Source organism: Triticum aestivum, chromosome 4A, assembly GCF_018294505.1.
Source record: "Triticum aestivum cultivar Chinese Spring chromosome 4A, IWGSC CS RefSeq v2.1, whole genome shotgun sequence".
NCBI classification, from domain to species: domain Eukaryota; kingdom Viridiplantae; phylum Streptophyta; class Magnoliopsida; order Poales; family Poaceae; genus Triticum; species Triticum aestivum.
Window position 1 is genome coordinate 500,522,377 of NC_057803.1, and position 21,088 is coordinate 500,543,464.

Here is a 21,088-nt window from a genome sequence, read left to right on the forward strand (position 1 = left end):
AAGCATGAGAGATCAATAGTTTCTATAAAACAAATCCACCACCGTGCTCTAAAAGATATAAGTGAAGTACTAGAGCAAAACTACATAACTCAAAAGATATAAGCGAAGCACATAGAGTATTCTAACAAATTCCAAATCATGTATGGCTCTCTCAAAAGGTGTGTACAGCAAGGATGATTGTGGTAAACTAAAAAGTAAAGACTCAAATCATACAAGACGCTCCAAGCAAAACACATATCATGTGGCGAATAAAAATATAGCTCCAAGTAAAGTTACCGATAGAAGTAGACGAAAGAGGGGATGCCTTCCGGGGCATCCCCAAGCTTTGGCTTTTAGGTGTCCTTAGATTATCTTGGGGGTGCCATGGGCATCCCCAAGCTTAGGCTCTTGCCACTCCTTGTTCCATAATCCATCAAATCTTTACCCAAAACTTGAAAACTTCACAACACAAAACTTAAAGTAGAAAATCTCGTGAGCTGCGTTAGCGAAAGAAAACAAAAGACCACTTCAAGTTACTGTAATGAACTCATTCTTTATTTATATTGGTGTTATACCTACTGTATTACAACTTCTCTATGATTTATAAACTATTTTACTAGCCATAGATTCATCAAAATAAGCAAACATCACACGAAAAACAGAATCTGTCAAAAACAGAACAGTCTGTAGTAATCTGTAGCTAGAGAAAGATCTGGAACCCAAAAAATTCTAAAATAAATTTCTGTACGTTAGTAAATTATCTATTAATCATCTTCAAAAATAATTAACTAAATATAACTTTCCAAATAAAAATGGCAGTAGTTCTCGTGAGCACTAAAGTTTCTGTTTTTTACAGCAAGTGTAACAAGACTTTCCCCAAGTCTTCCCAACGGTTCTACTTGGCACAAACACTAATTAAACACAAAAAACACAACTAAAACAGAGGCTAGATAAATTATTTATTACTAAACATGAGCAAAAAGCAAGGAATAAAAAATAAAATTGGGTTGCCTCCCAACAAGCGCTATCGTTTAACGCCCCTAGCTAGGCATAACAAGCTAGGATAGATCTAGGTATTGCCATCTTTGGTAGGTAATTATTCAATGAGGCATCTACCATCTTTAGGAATTTCTTTCTTTTTATTTATTATCAAATTTTTAGGCACAAGATCAAAAAAATCATTTGTAACAGATGGTTCCTTAATAATAGCAAAAAGATTGGGATGAACACTTATAGATTTGAGATCTGCAGTTTCCTTACTAGAGGATTCACCCTTATTCTTAGGAACATACATAAGCTTGGAAATTTTAGTGGGAGGACTTGGAGTGTTCTTTATGGAAGAAAAAGCAGTTCCCAAGTTGGTAATAATATCCTCAAGTTTATCAATTCTAGTGGAATCATGATTTATTTTCTCATTAACTATGGGTTCCTTCTCTTTAATATTTTTCAAAGTGACTCCTACTTTAGATCCATATTGAGAGATTCGGTTGTGAATCTTTTTATCCAAATTATTAATTAACTCTACGGTAGCAACCTTATTTTCAATAATTTCAAACCTTTGCATTACATGCTCCAAAGTTAATACAGTTCCATTAACCAAAAGAGGAGGTGAGCCAAACAAATCTATCATAGCATTATAAGAATCAAAAGTATGACTACCCAAGAAGTTCCCTCTGGTAATAGTATCAAGGATATATCTGTGCCAGGGAGTTGTGCCTACATAAATATTACGAAGAAGAACGGAAGTAGATTGCTTCCTGGTAGATCTATTTTGAGCATTGCAAATTCTATACCAAGCATCTTTTAGATTTTCTCCTCCCTTTGCTTAAAAATTTAGAATTTCACTCTCGGGAGACAACGGAGAAGATAAGGGACTAGTGATAACGACAAGCAAACGAACTAACGCACAAGCAAACAAAGAAACAAGCGGGCAAAAAGAGGCAAATAGAGAAAGAGATGGAGGATAGAGAGAGAGAGGGCGAATAAAACGGCAAGGGTGAAGTGGGGGAGAGGAAAACGAGAGGCAAATGGCAAATAATGTAATGCGGGAGATAAGGGTATGTGATGGGTACTTGGTATGTTGACTTTTGCGTAGACCTCCCCGGCAACGGCGCCAAAAATCCTTCTTGCTACCTCTTGAGCACTGCGTTGGTTTTCCCCGAAGAGGAAGGGATGATGCAGCAAAGTAGCGTAAGTATTTCCCTCAGTTTTTGAGAACCAAGGTATCAATCCAGTAGGAGGCTACGCGCGAGTCCCTTATACCTGCACAAAACAAATAAATCCTCGCAACCAACGTGAATAGGGGTTGTCAATTCCTACATGGCCACTTACGAGAGTGAGATCTGATAGATATGATAAGATAATATTTGTTGGTATTTTGTGATAAAGATGCAAAGTAAAATAAAGGTAAAGTAAAAAGCAAAGGAAATAACTAAGTAGTAGGAGATTAATATGATAAAGATAGACCCGGGGGCCATAGGTTTCACTAGTGGCTTCTCTCGATAGCATAAGTATTCTACGGTGGGTGAACAAATTACTATTGAGCAATTGACATAATTGAGCATAGTTATGAGAATATCTAGGTATGATCATGTATATAGGCATCACGTCCGAGACAAGTAGACTGACTCCTGCCTGCATCTACTACTATTACTCCACTCGTCGACCGCTATCCAGCATGCATCTAGAGTATTAAGTTAAAAACAGAGTAACGCCTTAAGCAAGATGACATGATGTAGAGGGATAAACTCATGCAATATGATGAAAATCCCATCTTGTTATCCTCGATGGCAACAATACAATACGTGCCTTGCTGACCCTACTGTCACTGGGAAAGGACACCGCGAGATTGAACCCAAAGCTAAGCACTTCTCCCATTGCAAGAAAGATCAATCTAGTAGGCCAAACCAAACTGATAATTCGAAGAGACTTGCAAAGATAACCAATCATACATAAAAGAATTCAGAGAAGATTCAAATATTGTTCATGGATAGACTTGATCATAAACCCACAATTCATCGGTCTCAACAAACACACCGCAAAAAGAAGATTACATCGAATAGTTCTCCACAAGAGAGGGGGAGAACATTGTATTGAGATCCAAAAAGAGAGAAGAAGCCATCTAGCTAATAACTATGGACCCGTAGGTCTGAGGTAAACTACTCACACTTCATCGGAGGGGCTATGGTGTTGATGTAGAAGCCCTCCGTGATCGATGCCCCTCCGGCGGAGCTCCGAAATAGGCCCCAAGATAGGATCTCGTGGATACAGAAAGTTGCGGCGGTGGAATTAGGTTCTTGGCTCCGTATCTGATTGTTTGGGGGTACGTAGGTATTATAGGAGGAAGGAGTAGTCGGTGGAGCAACAGGGGGCCACGAGGGTGGAGGGCGCGCTTGGTGGGGGTGGGCGCGCCCCCTACCTCGTGGCCTCCTCTTTTGTGTCTTGACGTGGGTCCAAGTCTCCCGGGTCTTGTTTGTTGAGAAAATCACGTTCCCAAAGGTTTCATTCCGTTTGGAATCCGTTTGATATTCCTTTTCTTCGAAACCCTAAAACAGGCAAAAACAGCAATTCTGGGCTAGGCCTTCGGTTAATAGGTTCGTCCCAAAAATAATATAAAAGTGGATAATAAAGCCCAATAATGTCCAAAACAATAGATAATATTGCATGGAGCAATCAAAAATTATAGATACGTTGGAGACGTATCACTTACATTACTGCAGGAGACTGCTAATGCGACACTACGATCAGAGACCCTTTGCCGAAACTGTGTGCGATGCAATAATCGCAAACGGTGGTGTAAAAAACCGTCAAAAAAGGTGCAAAACGTTTGCGATGATGTATGCATCAAACACGGTTCAGGTTTTAGTTGCGTGTGCGATGAAGGGCATACGGTTAATCCATTCAAACTGTCTGCGATGACGCAGAACAACAGAAACGGGCAGCTATGACAATGTGTGTGCGATGCAGGACACACGGTTAACCCATTCGAACTATTTGCGATGAGGTAGAACAATAGAAACGGGCAACCATATCAATGTGTGTGTGATATACAACATACGGTTAACTTGGACGAACTGTTTTTGATTAGGGAACACAACATAAATGGTTCAACTTAACAAGATGTGTGTGATATGCAGCATACAGTTCACAGGGATAAACTATTTGCGATGAGCCAAAAGAACACAAACGAGTCGTGTAAACGAGTCGTGTAAACAGCCGACTCGGATGAACTATTTGCGATGAGAAATTGCAACACAGACAGTCAATACAGTTACTTCGTGTGTGATTCTATGTGTACAAAAAACTTTGAAAAATATAAACTAGTTGCTTGCGGTGGCTAGGAGTATCGCACACGATGCGTCTGCGAGTACTCATGTGCGATGATTAGTATGTTACACATACGTTTCCTTATGTGAACATCTGTGTGAATTTGCAATATGGGCAGTTAATATGCAAATGCCTTCTCGACATCGGGCACACGCTTAAACTAAATGAACTGTGTACGATAGTAATACTTTCCATAAAAAATTATGAACGTGGGTAACAACATTTGAGTAACATATATATAGTGGTTAAACTATTCGACAAAAGGAGGATCTTTGTAACATGGTTTTGACAATCATATGGTCCATATCTACATACTTAACATAGTAACAACTATCACATTTTAAGAGGCTAAGGGCCAACAACCATATGGTCCATATCTACATACTTAACATATATAGTAACAACTAGCACATTTTAAGAGGCTGAGGGCCAACAACCACAACTATCCACTGGAAGCAGCTTGATCACGGCGACTCGGCATCTCGTCAATGAAAAGGAAGAGCCCTCCTGTGCCTTGGTAGAGCAGGAGTAGAACAGTGTCTCCAATTTTCCAATATGGATGCATTGCCACGAGAAGCGAGAACTTGTTAATTTGAATGGTTCCATTTTTGCGGGAAATGCAGTACCTTGCAATCACTTTGGCTTTATTAGCAGACACAAGTGTAATTCGACCACGTCGGGAAATCGATCCAGGAATGGCTACAGGGGGCAATTTTTGTTGACATGTAGAATAAAAAACAATTGTAACATATCGTTGAAGATATTTATAGTTTATGAGCATCAACATTATAATAAGACTTTTTACCAGCGCTTTGTGCACACAATTGGTCTTGTTCAGTGTGTGCACCATAGGTCTAATTAATCCCATCCAAAATCCAGCGTTCATACGCTGTGCTATCTCTGTCAGATTATCAACAAAGTTTATGACATGCTTCAAGTCCTTCCAGTGAAATTTGGTACGCTTAGTAACATACAGATCGTTCACTATGCATCCAACATATCCTGCTTAAAAGGTGGAAAGGTATTATTTATTCAGAACATGGCAGAAGAATATATAGTGCGCATAAATTGGTAAACAAATTTGTTACTGCCTAGGAACGGAGTCAGAATATGATATCACAATTGGTTGCTTAAATAGTGATCAATTGGTTGCTTAAATAGTAATATGACAGCATGGAGAAAGTTGAAAGGACACTAACCTCGATCAGACTTTGATCGGCTGATGACGTTGGGGAAGTAAACATCCATGTTAATTAGACCAGGCTGTGGTGCACGCACTAGAATTTTATTGCCAGCTTTCAGTTCATAACACTTAGACATTTTTCTCCAAAGGTCCGCATTAAAATAGGAGTGACCATCTTTATCAAGTTTTACGCTAACTGTCATTGTAAACCCATGTTGCGTTGTCAATATGACATCCAGGGAGTCATCAGCAAAGTAAAGCCTAAGATTTCCTTCTACTCCCGTTCTTGCAAAGCAAGGGATGTACTGCTTGAAATGAAAATTAAGATCGTAAATTAGATATATTGAAATAACCGAGCAAGATGCAAATATGGGAGTAACTGATAGAACATATCCATATATAGATGCAAGCAAAGTACAAAAATATAGAATTAAAAATAGATAATGTAACAAAGATTTGATGCAAATATATAGATAATGTAGCAACAGACGGTATGTGTTCACAAATTTAGGCCATGCCGACCGTGGTAGGTTGAGATTGAACATACGAGCGCTCCCTGAAGTCATCCGGAATGGTGAGATAGAACTTCGTTTCCGACTGGCCACGACCACAGTTGCCTGATTTGTGCTTGCACTATGCACACATGAATGAACACCCACGAATCAGCTAGAACAAAAATGATTCCACGGCGATTTCCGTCGATTGATTAACAACGACGGATGGACTGTGATAAGAGATGAGTGAATATTTCGCTAACTAAGTTGATTAACTTCTCCATGAGAAAAATCCCAGGCCCAATCCCGCAGAAAACCCTAGTCGAGCAGATTCTAGAATGTCGGTGCAGATAGGCGGCATAAAGCGGTGGAGGCGAAATCCGGTGCCATTTGGAGCGTGACCTACGGCCACCGCCAACAGGCGCCGAGCTTAGGGTGCAGAGTTTCGGAGGAGTCCACGGCGAGTGAGTGGGGACGAAGTGGGCGAGTTTTTTTTCCTTTTGCATGTGGGAGTGAACACACATGGTTCGCAGAGGCGACGAAGATGAAATGTGTGCGATAGTAAATCACCGAGATTGAATGGGAATCCAAATTTCCTTCGTCTTTCATCCATGAGTTTTTTCTACGATGAACATAAACCCTGCTAATCACCGTGTTCAAATTTGACACTTTTTCGGGTTCATTTACAATATTTAGGGGATCATGTGCATTTTGTAGGCATTAATGGACATAATTCAAATACAAACAATTGGTGCATGAAAGGGTGCACAAGAACGGTCTGGAAAAACCATACTCGTGGTATTTAGTAATTTCTCAAGCCTTTTACAAGGAATGGGCAGAGATTTCAATGGAGTCAACCACAAACGCGTCATTTACTGGGTTATCAACTATAGAACAATGAAATGTGTGCTTGAAAAACACGACGGCTGGCATGGTGCCATGGTATGGCCTCACCGTGCCCTGGTTAAAAGCTGAGAAGGTTTGATTTATGTCGTCATGCACATCCTTCATAAATTGAACCATCACCGAGGAAGTTCAATGCTTTCGACACCAAGATTGAAGCGGAATCCAAATTTCCGTCCTAGTTTGTCTTTTAGATTTTTTTTTCCAACGATCAACATACCGCCTAAAATGAAACATGTTCAAATTTGACATTTTTCCGAACTCATTTACCATATTTAGGGGATTGTGTGCATTTTCTAGGCATTAATTATGCACATAATTCAAATTCGAACAATCGGTGCATGAAAAGGTGCACAAGAATGGTCTGGAAAACCATGCTCGTGCTATACAAAAAATGAAACACATGGTTGGATAACAAGACGCCTGGTGTGGTGCCATGGTATGGCCTCACCATGCCCCTGGTAAAAATTGAAGAATGTTTTCCTTATGCCGTGATGCGCGCCTTTCATAAAATGAACCATCACCCGAGGAAGTTTCATCATTTCGAGGGGGAAATCACCAAGATTGAAGGCGGATTCAAATTTCCTTTGTCCTTTGTCCATGAGTTTTTTCTATGATGAGCATACAACGTGCAAATCACCGTGTCCAAATTTGGCACTTTTCCGTGTTAATTTGCCATATTTAGGGAATTATATGCATTTCCTAGGCATTAATGCGCATAATTGAAGTGCAAACGATCGATGCATGAAAGGGTCCACAAGAACGGCCTAGAAAACCATGCTTGTGCCATTTAGTAAATTCTCATGCCTTTTACAAGGAATGGACATATATTTCGATCAAATGTGTGGCAATAGTCAACCACAAATGTTTGCTTGTTGGGTTTTTCAACTACAGAAAAAATGAAATAAATGCTTAAAAAACATGATGCCTGGCATGGTGCCATGGTATGACCTCACCATGCCCTGGTAAAAAATTGAGATGGTTTGGCTTATGTCGTCATGCACGCCCTTCATAAATTGAACCATCACTGAGGAAGTTCCATGCTTTCGAGAGGGAAAATTCCCAAGATTGAAGAGGAATCCTAATTTCCGTCCTAGTTTGTCATTCAGTTTTTTTCCAACAATCAAAATACCGCCTCAAATGCAACGTGTTCAAATTTGACATTTTCTCGGGCTCATTTACAATATTTAGGGGATATGTGCATTTTCTAGGCATTAATGGACATAATTTAAATTTGAACAATCGGTGCATGAAAAGGTGCACAAGAACGGTCTGGAAAACCATGCTCGTGTTATTTAGCACATTCTCATGCCTTTTACAAGGAATGGGCAGATATTTCAAGGAAATGTGTGGCAATAGTCAACCATAAACGCGTCGTTTACTCGGTTAACAACTATACAAAAAATGAAACACATGTTTCAAAAACATGACGCCTGGCTTGGTGCCATGGTATGGCCTCACCATGCCCTGGTAAAAATTGGAGAATGTTTTCCTTATGTCGTGATGCGCGCCTTTCATAAATCGAACCATCACCGAGGAAGTTTCATGGTTTCAAGGGGGAAATCACCAAGATTGAAGGGGGGGGGGTCCAAATTTCCTTTGTCCTTTGTCCACGAGTTTTTTCTACGATGAACATACAACCTGCAAATCACCATGTTCAAATTTGGCACTTTTCCGGGTTCATTTGCCATATTTAGGGGATTATGTGCATTTCCTAGGCATTAATGCGCATAATTCAAGTTCAAACAATCGATGCATGAAAGGGTCCACAAGAACGGCCTAGAAAACCATGCTCGTGCCATTTAGTAAATTCTCATGCCTTTTACAAGGAATGGACAGATATTTCGATGAAATGTGTGGCAATAGTCAACCACAAATGTCTGTTTGTTGGGTTTTCAACTATAGAAAAAATGAAATAAATGCTTAAAAAACACGACGCCTGGCACGGTGCCATGGTATGACCTCACCATGCCCTGGTAAAAATTTGAGAAGGTTTGGCTTATGTCGTCATGCACGCCCTTCATAAATCGAACCATCACCGAGGAAGTTCCATGCTTTCGAGAGGGAAAATCCCCAAGATTGAAGGGGAATCCTAATTTCCGTCCTAGTTTGTCATTCAGTTTTTTTCCAACGATCAACATACCGCCTCAAATGCAACGTGTTCAAATTTGACATTTTCCGGGCTCATTTACCATATTTAGGGGATTATGTGCATTTTCTAGGCATTAATGGACATAATTCAAATTCGAACAATCGGTGCATGAAAAGGTGCACAAGAACGGTCTGGAAAACCATGCTCGTGTTATTTAGTACATTCTCATGCCTTTTACAAGGAATGGGCAGATATTTCAAGGAAATGTGTGGCAATAGTCAACCATAAATGCGTCGTTTACTCGGTTAACAACTATACAAAAAATGAAACACATGGTTGGAAAACATGACGCCTGGCTTGGTGCCATGGTATGCCCTCACCATGCCCTGGTAAAAATTGGAGAATGTTTTCCTTATGTCGTGATGTGCGCCTTTCATAAACCGAACCATCATCGAGGAAGTTTCATGGTTTCAAGGGGGAAATCACCAAGCTTGAAGGGGGGGTCCAAATTTCCTTTGTCCTTTGTCCATGAGTTATTTTCTACGGTGAACATACAACCTGCAAATCACCGTGTTCAAATTTGGCACTTTTCCGGGTTCAATTGTCATATTTAGGGGATTATGTGCATTTCCTAGGAATTAATGCGCATAATTCAAGTTCAAACAATCGATGCATGAAAGGGTCCACAAGAACAGCCTAGAAAACCATGCTTGTGCCATTTAGTAAATTCTCATGCCTTTTACAAGGAATGGACTTATATTTCGATGAAATATGTGGCAATAGTCGACCACAAATGTCTGTTTGTTGGGTTTTCAACTATAAAAAATGAAATAAATGCTTAAAAAACATGACGCCTGGCATGGTGCCATGGTATGACCTCACCATGCCTTGGTAAAAAATTGAGAAGGTTTGGCTTATGTTGTCCTACACGCCCTTCATAAATCGAACCATCACCGAGGAAGTTCCATCCTTTCGAAGGGGAAATCCTCAAGAGTTATTTTCCATGGAGTTTTTTTCTACGAAGAACATACACCCTGCAAATCACCGTGTTCAAATTTGGCATTTTCCGTGCTCATTTACCATATTTAGGGGATTATGTGCATTTTCTAGGCATTTAGCGCATATAAATCCAATCCAGCTACAGGTGCACGGGTGTGATGTGAGGGACGTGGATTGCCGTTCGACCGCCGCGCATCCAACGGTGCACATGCGCGATCCGTGTGGCTGGGGTTCCGACCAATCATAACGCAACACACAATAGGCTCAGCGCACACTATTTCTGAAAGCGACAGAGATGAACCGTGTGCGATAATGAATGAGCAAAATTGTAAGGGAAGCCAAATTTCTGTTGTCGTTTGTGGTTGAGCTCTTGAATACCACTGCACCGTACGACTGCCCGGCCCCTCCGTCCGAGAGCTCTCTCCAGTCGTCGTCCATGGCACCGCGGCGCACAGTAACTGGTAAGAAAGCGACGGCATCCCGACGCGCCGCGTTCCTCGCCGCCCGCGACCACGCACATGGTAAGGAAGCGATGGCATCTCGCCGCGCCGAGTTCATCACCGCCGGTGGCCAGACAGTTACATGGGCAGACTTTGAGGCTGCCATGGTTGAATGGGTGGTGGATCTAGAGGCAGCCAAAGCCGCACAGAAGGAGCAGAAAAGGCAGAAAACAGTCAAGAAAAGAGAGTCCCACCGCTGCAAGAAAAAAGAGGCCGCACGCCGTGGTGAGGAGAGCTTGGCGGAGATCGAAGCACGGTGGGCTGCCGCCTACAAGGCCGGGAAGGAGAACGCCGGTGTCTGGCCAGCATGCCCTAATGGCAGCATGTGAGAAGTAGTTTAAGTTTGTAGTATTAGAGCAAATTACCAGTAGTACTTTAAGTTTGTAGTATTAACGTACAATGTCGGTAAGAGCATCCTCTGAGGGTTTGAGCGTTGATTAGCATGTGTGCCCGTGTGCGTTTTTTGCGTTAATCATTAGAAGATCATAAAACAGACGGTTTCTATGCTGTACCCATCTGCGTTTTTTGCGTTAATGACCCATAAGTCAGTTACATGTGCGATATTTCCTAATAAACCAGGAGTACCATTGACCGGAAAAAATCAAGTACACGTGTACATTATTTTGGTGACGGGATCTGCCAAATTTCTTTTTTCTCGCACACAAGTATTTTATGCGCTTCGTCTGCATTGTGTGTTTCCCCCGCCCAAGTTTCAAATTTCGCACCGATATTTTCATTAGGCGTGCGATTTCAGAATTTATTCCTCCAACCACATCCCCTTCCCCTAAGTATCCCCCTCCCTCGCGCCTTCCCCTACCGGCATCTCAAACTGCTGCTGCCGCAACCACAACTTCAACCACATCTACGTTCTGCTCGGATCCAGTCAGGTAACCCCCCGATCTCTATCACGTCCCCGGCCTGATTGCCTACATGGCTCCTGCGAAACATCCTCATGCCTCCAAATCCCCCCCGCCAGGAGCTGATGGCGGTCCATGGCGCGATGGCGGCTGTGCGTGTTGACCCGAAGGAACACCTCGCCTCCGCCGCCGACATGGTGCAGGCTCTGGCCTAGATGAAGCCCCCCAGCAACTACCCCCCAGGACTTAACAGGTAAGATCTGACCAGCTAAATCTTACCAATACCACTTGCAATGGCTATGATTTGTACGGTTGATGTATTAAGCATGTTCGTGCCTTGTTTATTTCAGTACTACACACCGTGTGATGTTCAAATATTACCGTGTCCAGCTCAATTTAACCAATACCAGCAACAAACTTACAATACATGACTCAGGATATCACTAGAGATGCTGCCCATTTGCTATTTTTAGTGGATGCTAACCATGTTGCACTTAACATGCCTGCCCATGTACTTACACAGGGTCATAACGGCTGATGCTTTTGTTTGCTGTCGAGGTGAGCTGCATCCCATGTCTTACAGTATTTCACATAATTTATGCAATTATAGTTTAACTTCTACCCATTTACTGGTTGCCTATAGGTACACATGTCAGTGGCACTGATCCACACTTTGACCCGAAGGAACAGCTCGCCTCCGCCGTTGCTAACTTTGGGCGAGCTCTAGCCAAGATGAAGTGCCCCAGCAACTACCTCTTAGGACTTACCAAGTATGTACTCACCAGTTCAATCTTACCAATACCAGTTGCAATTAATGGCTATGTTCTGTACGGTCGATGTATTAAGCATGTTCTAGTAAACATGCCTAACATGTTTTTGCTACTATCCCTGCCTTTTTATAGACATCTGGCCATTCTCTACTCTGGAAGCACCTGCCTTGTGATGTTTAACTATGCCAATTGCATTTTTATCAGTACCAGTTTCAATGTCTATTAAGCCTGTTGCAATTAATAGTTGAATCCATTTTTAAACAGTTGCATTTCAATGGCTACAAACTTACAAAACATGACTTAGGATGTTGTTAAGCCTGTTGCAATTAACAGTTGTATCCATTTTTTAATCTGTCCATTTGCTACCATGCTACTCTCTGCAATAAAGATATACTAGAGATGATGCCCCATTTGCTATTTTTGGTGGATGCTAAACCTGTTGTACTTAACATGCTTGTCCATGTACTTACGCAGGGTCATAACGGCTGATGATGTTGTTTGCCGTCAAGGTTAGCTGCATCCCATGTCTTACAGTATTTCACATCATTTGTGCAATTGTAGTTTAACTTCTACCATTTACTGGTTGCCTGTAGGTACACATGTCAGTGGCACTGATCCATGCTTCGACCCGGAGGAATAGCTCGCCTCCGCCGCCGCTAAGTTTGGGCGGGCTTTGGCCAAGATGAAGTGCCCCGGCAACTATCGCTCAAGACTTACCAAGTATGTACCCATCGGTTCAATCTTACCAATACCAGTTACAATTAATGGCTATGTTTTGTACTTTCGATGTATTAAGCATGTTGTAGTAAACATGCCTAACACGTTGGAGCCATTTTCCCTACCTTTTTATAGAAAACTGGGCCATTATCTGCTCTGGCAGCACCTGCCCTATGATGTTTAACTCTGCTGATTGCATTTTTATCAGTACCAGTTTCAATGGCCATTAAGCCTATTGCAATTAATAGTTGTATCCATTTTTAAAGAGTTGTATTTCAATGGCTACAAACTTACAAAACATGAATTAGGATGTTGTTAAGCCTGTTACAATTAACAGTTGTATCCATTTTTTAATCCATCCCTTTGCTACCGTGCTACTCTTTCGAAATGAAGATATCACTACAGATGTTGCCGTTTTATTACCATTTGCTATTTTTGGTGGATGTTAACCCTGTTGTAGTTAACATTGGCTTTCCATGTACTTACACATGGCTACAATGGGTGATGCTGTTGTTTGCGTCGAGGTTAGCTGCATCCCATGTCTTATACACCATCTATTCCTAAATATAAGTATTTTTAGAGATTCCAATATAGACTACATAAGGAGCAAAATGAGTGAATCTAGATTCTAATCTAAACTATATCTATAATTCTATATACATCCGTATGTAGTTCATATTGAAATCTCAAAAAAAAATACTTGTACTTAGGAACATAGGTAGTTGTATTTTACATCATTTGTGCAATCTCAGTTTATCTTCTAACATTTACTGGTTGCTTGTAGGTACATATATGAGGGGTACTGCTCCACGCTTCGATCCCTTTTGCATATGGGGCAATGAGATATTGATAAACAAACATCAAGTGACGAAACTAAGAAAGATCGGTAGGCGAAAGAAACAGGTGATTGGAATTAAGCTCTTTATTTACACTTTGTCAAAGACAACATTGAACTTTAGGATGGTAAGTAATGTGTTGCCTTTTCCCCTGCCCACAACAAGTTACTCTATTAGACCTCAATATCTGATATTTTTCTCTTTTCAGTGGTTTTTGAAGCTATTTACTGATGATTACCTTGCAAACTACATGACCGGAGTGGAGGCAACTAAGGTTAAAGTATATAATTCATGCTACCATGATAATGCTCTAGAAGTCTTCCTGAAGGCGGTGAAGGATGGGCAGGCGATCATCACAAGGGATTGGACAAAAGTGGTTCGTGCCTATGGCGTGCAGGAAGGCACATTATGGGCATTCCGCTTCTTCAACACCGTCGGCAGTCAAAATGATTTACACTTGTCTCTTCACCTTTACCGCCTTTAAATACCGCGACTCATCATAGTTAATTGTTGTCTAATCCTATAATTACTGAACATATTGTACTGGCAATTTTATTTATGGATTCGTTGTTGAACCATTGTGCTGAGAATTTGAATTGCATGTTTCGTATTTCAAAATTTCCAATTAGAATAATAAACTAAAGGCAAAAATAAAAATAGAACAGACGGTCATGGACCTTTGCAAACGGTTCTAGCAGTAAAAGTGCTTGCGATGGATAGCCCAATGCCACACAGTTTTCTACATCAAATCGTGTGTGATGTAGTTAATGAAAGCATACAGTTAACTAAGGCAGAGCGTGTGTGATAGTTACACCTTTCACACACGAGCATATACACAAAACCGTGTGGGATGTACATCCGAACGGAAACGCTTTCCCTGGATTGACTGTGTGGGATGTACATAAGAACGAAAATGTATTCCTTGGATTGACTGTGTGTGATATACATATGAACGGAGATCTTTTTCTGGGATTCATCTCCTGGGATGTACATACCTATGGAAATGATTTCTGGGATTCACCATGTGGGATGTACATTGATGACCCACAATTATAGGGGATCACAACAGTTTTCGAGGGTAGAGTATTCAGCCCAAATTTATTGATTCGACACAAGGGGAGCCAAAGAATATTCTCAAGTATTAGCAGCTGAGTTGTCAATTCAACCACACATGGATAACTTAATATCTGCAGCGGGTGGTAATATGATAGTAGTGGTAACGGTGGTAAAAGGTAACGGTAGCAAAAGTAATATTTTTGGTGTTTTATAGTGATGATAACAATAGCAACGGAAAAGTAAATAAGCGAAGAACAATATATGGAAAGCTCGTAGGCATTGGGTCGGTGATGGAGAATTATGCCGGATGCAGTTCATTATGTAACAGTCATAACCTAGGGTGACACAGAACTAGCTCCAGTTCATTAATGTAATGTAGGCATGTATTCCGAATATAGTCATACATGCTTATGGAAAAGAACTTGCATGACATCTTTTGTCCTACCCTCCCCTGGCAGCGGGGTCCTATTGGAAACTAAGGGATATTAAGGCCTCCTTTTAATAGAGTACCAGACCAAAGCATTAACACATAGTGAATACATGAACTCCTCAAACTACGGTCATCACCGAGAGTGGTCCTGATTGAGGGAGTCCTAGATTAGGGGGTCCTCGGACAACCGGACTATATACTTTGGCCGGATTGTTGGACTATGAAGATACAAGATTGAAGACTTCGTCCCGTGTCCGGGTGGGACTCTCCTTTGCATGGAAGGCAAGCTTGGCAGTTCGGATATGTAGATCTCCTCCCTTGTAACCGACTCTGTCTAACCCTAGCCCCCTCCGGTGTCTATATAAACGGGAGGGTTTAGTCCGTAGGACAACAACAATCATAATCATAGGCTAGTTTCTAGGGTTTAGCCTCTACGATCTCGTGGTAGATCAACTCTTGTAATACTCATATCATCAAGATCAATCAAGCAGGAAGTAGGGTATTACCTCCACCGAGAGGGCCCGAACTTGGGTAAACATTGTGTCTCCTGTCTCTTGTTACCATCCGCCTTAGATGCACAGTTCGGGACCCCCTACCCGAGATCCGCCGGTTTTGACACCGACATTGGTGCTTTCGTTGAGAGTTCCATTGTGTCATCACCATAAGGCTTGATGGCTCCTTCGATCATCGGCAATGATGCGATCTAGGGTGAGGTTTTTCTCCCCAGACAGATCTTTGTATTCGGCGGCTTTGTACTATGGGCCAACTCGCTTGGCCATCTGGAGCAGATCGAGAGCTACGCCCCTGGCCATCAGGTTAGGTTTGGAAGCTTGAACTATAGTGCCGACATCCGCGGAGACTTGATCTTCAACAGATTCGAGCCCATGTCAGGTGCGCCACACAATCACGACGAGCATGACTTAGCTCTGCCGCCGGATGATGTTCAGGAGATCACACCTGTGGCTACTCCGGTCCTCAATCCGTAGCATATTGTTCCGTCCAAGGATGGGTGGATGGACCCCGCCATGGAGGCCGCACACTCAATGGAGATAGAGCCGAATACTGACTTCACTTCCTACGAGACCTATGTTGCCGGACCCTTGGATTCATCCCCGGCCACAGGCTCCGAACTGCCTGCGTTCGTGCCTATCGAATCTGATTGGGCACCGGTCATGGAGTTTACCTCCGCGGATATCTTTCAGCACTCGCCCTTGGGCGACATGCTAAATTCATTGAGGTCTCTCTCCTTGTCAGGAGGCCCTTGGCCGAACTATGTCTGGCTCGAGCGGGAAGCGGACGACGAAGAAATTCGTCCCCCACCCACCACCCACTTAATAGCCACCGTCGACGACTTAACCGACATGCTTGATTTCGGCTCCGAAGACATCGACGGTATGGACGACGATGCAGGAGAAGAACAGGAACCACCGCCCACAGGGCGCTGGACAGCCACCTCATCATATGATATATACATGGTGGACACCCCCAAAGAAAGTGATGGCAATAAGGCAACGAAGGATAATCCCCTCGAGAAGCAATCTAAGCACTGGCGTCATCGGCGCCGCTCTAAGCCCCGCCATAGCAAAAGCAGCGACACCGGCACAAGAGACAATAACGCTACGAACAGTGCCGAAGACAATCCCCTCCAGCCAGGCTTTGAGCGGGAGGATGGGAAAGCTAGCCCTAGGAACAGGCGGCAGATGGAGAATCAGAGGATGACAATTACATGACTCTCTCCGATGACGAGGTGAGCCTCGGCGATGGAGAATTTATCGTGCCTGAGGATCCCGTCGAGCAGGAGCGCTTCAAGCGCCGGCTTATAGCCACAGCAAAAAGCCTGAAGAAAAAGCAACAACAGCTTCAAGGATGACGTAATGGATCATGAATTCCCAGAAGGTTTTAAACCCGTGGATATTGAATCATATGATGGCACAATAGACCCCGCAATATGGATCAAAGATTTCCTCCTCCACATCCACATGGCCCGCGGTGACGATCTACATGCCATCAAGTACCTACCATTAAAACTCAAAGGACCTGCTCGGCATTGGCTCAATAGCCTGCCGGCAAACTCCATTGGCAGTTGGGAGAACTTGGAAGACGCATTCCTTGATAACTTCCAGGGCACTTATGTGCGACCACCGGATGCCGATGACTTGAGTCACATAATCCAACAGCTAGGGGAATCAGCTAGGAAATTCTGGACTCGGTTCCTAACTAAAAAGAACCAAATCGTTGACTGTCCGGATGCCGAGGCCTTAGTGGCATTTAAGCATAACATCCGCGACGAGTGGCTTGCCCGACACCTCGGCCAAGAAAAACTGAAGTCCATGGCAGCCCTCACGACACTTATGACCCGCTTTTGTGCGGGCGAGGATAGCTGGCTGGCTCGCAACAACAACACTTCAAGAAACCCTGGCAATTCAGATGCCAAATATAGCAACGACATGCCTCGTTGCAACAGACACACGTGCCGCAACAACGGCGACAACGCCGAAGACATGACAGTCAATGCCGAATTCAGTGGCTCTAAATCCGGTCAGCGGAAAAAGCCGTTCAAAAGAAGCAATCCGGGCCCTTCCAGCTTGGACCGCATACTCGATCGTTCATGTCAAATTCACGACACCCCCAATAAACCAGCCAACCACACCAACAGAGAATGCTGGGTGTTCAAACAGGCCGGCAAGTTAAATGCCGAAAACAAGGAAAAGGGGCTGCATAGCGACGACGAGGAGGAGTCCCGGCCGCCAAACACAGGAAGACAGAAGAAATTCGCTCCCCAAGTGAAAACGGTAAACATGATATACGCACATATTCCCAAGCCAGAACGGAAGCGTGCACTGAGGGACGTCTATGCGATGGAGCCAGTCGCCCCAAAGTTCAACCCATGGTCTTCTTGTCCAATCACCTTCGATCGCAGGGACCACCCCACCAGTATCCGTCATGGCGGTTCTGCCGCATTGGTCCTTGACCCCATCATTGACGGATTTCACCTCACTCGAGTCCTTATGGACGGTGGCAGTAGCCTGAACCTGCTCTATCAGGATACAATGCGTAAAATGGGCATAGATCCCTCAAGGATCAAACCCACCAAAACCACCTTTAAAGGTGTCATCCCAGGTGTAGAGGCCTGTTGCATGGGCTCAATAAAACTGGAAGTAGTCTTCGGATCTCTGGACAACTTCCAAAGTGAGGAGTTAATCTTCGATATCGTCCCCTTCCGTAGTGGCTATCATGCACTGCTCGGACGAACTGCATTTGCCAGATTCAATGCGGTACCGCATTATGCATACGTCAAGCTCAAAATGCCAGGACCTCGTGGGGTTATAATAGTTAATGGAAACACAGAAAGCTCGCTCCGCACGGAGGAGCACACTGCAGCCCTCGTAGCAGAAGCGCAAAGCAGCCTTATGAGGCAAGCCGCCAATTCGGTAAAAAAGACCCCGGACACCTTCAAGCGAGTCCGGAGTACCCTGCAAGAGGATCACCAGGCACGTTTAGAGCTCGCCTAGCAATTCGGCCTCCGTCCTAGTCCCAGTCAAGCGGCGAAATTTGCGCCGCGCGTACATAATTACACACTCAAGATACCATGGGCATAGGCGGAGGCACGGCCATGGCATGGCCCACAATGCGGCTCAATTGCTTCAGGACCCGTATACCTTTAACATTTTCTTCGTTTCAGGCCCCTATTCTCTGAAGGCCCTCTCTGATCGTCTGATTATCGGACCCGTCATGGGAAAGAAACACCAAGGAAGCAAGAAGCTTTGACGTACAAGGGAATCCTCAGGTGGTCTCTCATAACGATCGATATACCTGTTTTGCATACCCACACACAGCTTGACCTTGGATAGGACATGTCAAATAGTCCTATTTTTTTACTTATTGCACTACGTGTATGTATACGCTTTGACGTATCATTTAAATAACAATATACAGCATCAGCTCATTATTGCATTCCTTTATCTTTTTTCTTGTCTGCTTACTTACGACAAGTTGCACCAGTACATTCTGATACGACCAGTGCGCCAGGGGCTTCAATTTACCCCATAACACGGCATGAAAAGTCTGAACACTTTCGATAGTGCGGCACCTCGAACTTATAGCATTATATGCATCAGCTCTGAATCATGTCTTGGGTCAATAGTTGGGTTTGCCCGGCTCCCATGTTTTGGTACCTTACGTTCCGCTATTTCGGCTAAGGTAGCACTAGGAGAACTATTGCGATTGTGTCTCGGTTCTTCCAAACGAGCACCTCAGTACAGAAAGCCAAAAACTGACTGTCATGATGCGGCGAGAGCTGGTCGCTGTTCAAGAGGTCTCAAATCCTTAAAGATTTTTTCCGCTTCGGGCGAGGAGTCGGCCTTGTCCGATTTAGGCATGCATAGCGCCCCAAGTTCGGCCTTCTGAATACTAGGGGCTTCGCCAAAATTTAAAATTGTAGACTTCTATGGCTAAGTGAGAGTGATAAAGCTTTATAGTCCGATTGCCTGGTTCGTTGCGCTGAACACCTCCTTCGAAGGACCCAATACTGGGATAAAGAGTGATCAGGTTTATCCCGAACACCTCAGTACTAGTTACATGGGGGCAGAAGCCGATGACTGGCCAACTCTCAAATTTTATAAATGGCCGCACAGAAGGTAATATTTTAAATTAACAAGCGTTACATAGCACACATGAACTCGTTTCACATTATAGGATCACATGAGTACATTCATTCAAATATTACATCCTTAGCACATTGCTCTGCCACAAGGCGAGCACCCTTCAGGACACTGTCATAATACTTTTCGGGATGGCGATGCTCCTTGCCCTCCGGCGGCCCCTCCTTCACCAGCTTTTCGGCGTCCATCTTCGCCCAGTGCACTTTCGCCCGGGCAAAAGCCCTGCGCGCACCCTCAATGCAGACGGACTGCTTTATGACTTCAAGCCGGGGGCAGACATTCACAAGCCGCCTTACCAGGCCGAAATATCTGCCGGGCAGGGGCTCGCCAGGCCACATCCGGACTACGAGGCCCTTCATGGCCAGTTCGGCCGCCTTGTGAAGCTCGACTAGTTACTTCAACTGGTCGCTCAAGGGCATCGGATGTTCGGTCCCAGTATACTGATACCAGAACAACCTCTCCGTCGAGCTCCCTTCCTCGGCCCGGTAGAACTCCGCGGCATCCGACACACTGCGGGGTAGATCTGCGAACGCTCCTGGAGAGCTCCGAATTCAGGTAAGTAAAAGGAAAGTTTCCTTCACATGCTTGCTTTGCATAAAGAATGCCTTACCCGCCGCTATCTTCCTGACCGCCTTAATTTCTTGGAGGGCCTTTTGGGCTTCGGCCTTGGCATTTTGTGTGTTCTCGAGGGCCTTTGCAAGATGGGACCCTTGCGTCTTCGAGTCATGCTCCAAGGACTCGTACTTCTTGACAAACTCTTGGAGCTCTTGCTGAACCTCACCGACTCGGGCCTCTTGCTTCTCGCGCTCGGCGCGCTCCTTGGCCGCTTTGCCTTCGGCCTTGGACATCGCCTTCTTCAGGGTCGCCACTTCAGTCGTGGCCCCTAGCAAAATTCATGACGATCCTATGATCTAACAACCAGTTTCCTTTTTTTCTTTATCAATAAACAAACAAGGTATCACTTACCTTTGTTCTCTTCAAGCATCCTCTTGGTAAGGCCGAGCTCTTTCTGGGACCGCTCAAGGTCCCGCTTCAGTGCGGAGACCTCCGCCGTGTGAGCGGCAGCGGCCAGCAGTGAAGCCTGCTTATTCACATAGACATATTCTGATTAGACTCCTGTGAATATTATTTGATCCTTTGTTCGGCCTTTCTTTCGAACACCAATCAGAGCATCAGGGGCTACTGTCTATGCTGTAACATTTTCTCACAATTTGATTACTTACCTCAAAGCGTGTCAGGAGGCTGGCACAGGCTTCAGTCAGTCGGCTTTTGGTGGACTGAATCT